Source organism: Sphaeroforma arctica (genome assembly GCF_001186125.1).
Source record: "Sphaeroforma arctica JP610 unplaced genomic scaffold supercont1.1767, whole genome shotgun sequence".
In the NCBI taxonomy this organism is placed as follows: Eukaryota; class Ichthyosporea; order Ichthyophonida; genus Sphaeroforma; species Sphaeroforma arctica.
In genome coordinates this window covers 8,718-11,435 of record NW_014038791.1, presented here as the reverse complement: position 1 = coordinate 11,435, position 2,718 = coordinate 8,718, and positions in this window count along the sequence as shown.

The window sequence follows — 2,718 nt, the reverse complement described above, 5'->3', positions numbered from 1 at the left end:
TAGAACCCCTTCCGCCTTGAGCTTCCGTAGCATCCTCCGGATATGCTGCCATGGCGGGTTCATCCACCCGTTGATCATAGACCAATCATGTGCAAAGGCTCCCCCTTTAGCATCGTCGGTCCAGAATCGTGAGCATCGGTAGGTGACGCAAACACATCAACATCATTCGGTCCGAATATTCGTTGCACCTGCTCGAAGTAACTCGGGAATAGCTTTCAACACTCCACGTACATGATCTCTGGCACCACCATTTCTGTCGTCCCTTCGTGAACTCTGCTCAGCATATCCGGGAGTATATTCTTTTCCCCCGGAATGTGGGAAATGGTAAAGTTGAAGGGCGCTAACACATGATGCCATCTCTGCAACATCGGATTCAGCTTAAGCTGGAAGTTCATATTTACTAATGCTTTGTGGTCTATGAATACCGCATTCATATACTAACGCCAATAGCTCCTTCATCGGTGTGGCATAATTCTGTTGCGCATGATTCAGGGTTTTACTGAAGAACATCAGGTAGTGTTTCTTTGAGTTCACCCATTGAAATAGTGCTCCCCCCAAACCGTTGGTCACTGGCATCGGTTTCCAAATTCAACGGAACGTCCTCCACCGGAAAGTTCAGAGCTACTGGATTCAGGATCGCGTCTTTCATAGCCTCCCAGGCTGCCGCGTGTCTGTCTTCCCAGCGGTCCCCGATTGGCTCGTTGGGTTTCAATTAACAGAATTCCCATGATGGTGCCACAATATGAGCAAAGTTTGGTGAATTTTCGTGGAGAAAGTTCGCGAGACCTAGAGCCGACGCAATATCCTTGTAACGTTGCGGTATCGGTCAATCCAACAGCTTAGCTTGCTTTTCATGGTCGATGTCGATTCCTTGGGCCGAGACTTTCTTCCCGAGGATCATAATATCTGCTATCGCAAAATGGCACTTCGCTACATTGAGCTTGAAACTATGGTAAGTCAGCCGCCGGATCACCTTTTTCGTAATCCGTATGTGTTCGTCTAAGTCATCCCCTGCTATTACAATATCGTCTATGTAAAGATGGACCGGCAGCCCATCCAGAATCGTGCTGAGAGTTCTTTGAAACTGTTGGGTCAGCACATGTAGTCCAAACGGCGCTGAGGTAAACGAGTATTGATAGTTATCATGCGTAAAGCTAAACAAATACTGCGAATCGGGATGAATGGGGAGTCGGTGGTAAGCAGCCGATATGTCTAACGTCGTGTAGTACCTCCGGCTCTTGAGGCGAGATATTATTTCATTGGCTTTGGGTATCAGAAATTGGTCGTCCGGGATCAACGCATTCACAGCGCGCATATCCATACACACTCGTACCTTATTCACTTGCCCCTCGCTGTCAAAAGTGGGTACGGCCTATAACGACAGGTTCACCGTTGTCGGCGTCGTTCGTTTGACAATCACCGTGTCATGGAGCCACTTCTGCACCTGCTCCTCGACAAATGGGAGCCATCTGTCCGACACGAAGTTCCGGATAGATCGTCGCATACTCATCGCTTGGTCCATCGTGACCCGAATAGCCACCTCGCTGCCTGCAAGGCGACAACGGGCGCTGTCCGCAATTTCAGCGTTAGCATCGAGCTCCGACCGTAGGCGGTCCCGTACCCCGGTAGACTCCCTAGTATTCGGTGCCTGGCGACGTGTGGTCGGAATACTATAGTACGTAGTTTATTTGATTATTTTAGGTCTATTATAAGTTTTACAGTTTATCAGAATAATCTGATAAACTGGGTTTTAGGGTTTTGCTGTTTTTACAGCACATGACTGATGACTCATTTTGAGAGTCATTAATCTTAGGATTACTGTTTACAATTATTAATAAATGAACAACGTCCCCCTCCCTGAGAAGGGAGAACGTTGAGATATAAGCTACTCGACGTGTACTTACTACAGACGTGCGAGTGGTGTCAATAGCTCGTCGATCTCTGTCGGATCGATTGGTACCAGAGGTGATTGTATTCCTCCCAAGTATAAACCCAATCCGAGTATAATGTCAAGACCCAGTATCATATCAATACCCTCCGGTAAGTTCATCAGTTCTATGGAACCCTGAGTAATTTCGAATTGGTAAGACCTCCGTTGTGCCTGGGCGTGGAGTACGCACCGCCTTATATGCCGAATATATATACGATCCCGATGGTGCTGAGGTGACGGGACGGTTAAGGAGATCTGCGGATGTCGTCGAGATGCAACTTCTGTTCGCTCCAGCATCGACTAATGCCCTGAACGTACGTCCGTTCAACTGTAACGGGAAATAGACCCTATTTTCGGTGCTGATCAAAGGGTCGCGGATAGCTAATACCCCTTTCGTCGAGTCTCTAAACGTCAAAGTCAAATTTTCATCCGACACCCTGATATCCTATAGTTGTGATTCCGTCGGTTACCAATAGTCCCTGTTCTGCTGTGAGGTTACCGGCTCTAGTGTCTCATACTCACTAGTAAGAATTGAATTGGTGTGGATCTCCGTAGCATTCGGTGACGTTGTCACACCTCCTTCTTCCGACACCATATTAATCTGCGCCCCCCCCCCCGACGCCGTGTTGGTTGATCTAGTTGTCTGTGCTGCCCCCGATGGCTGCAGTCCGTTTCCTCCTCTATGGATCGTCTGTACCTCTCGTGGTGCTCTCATCTGATCGCCTGGGCGCACCCGATTGCCCGTTGTATCGGAGTGGGTATGATTATTCCTATAGTTGTGATTCCGT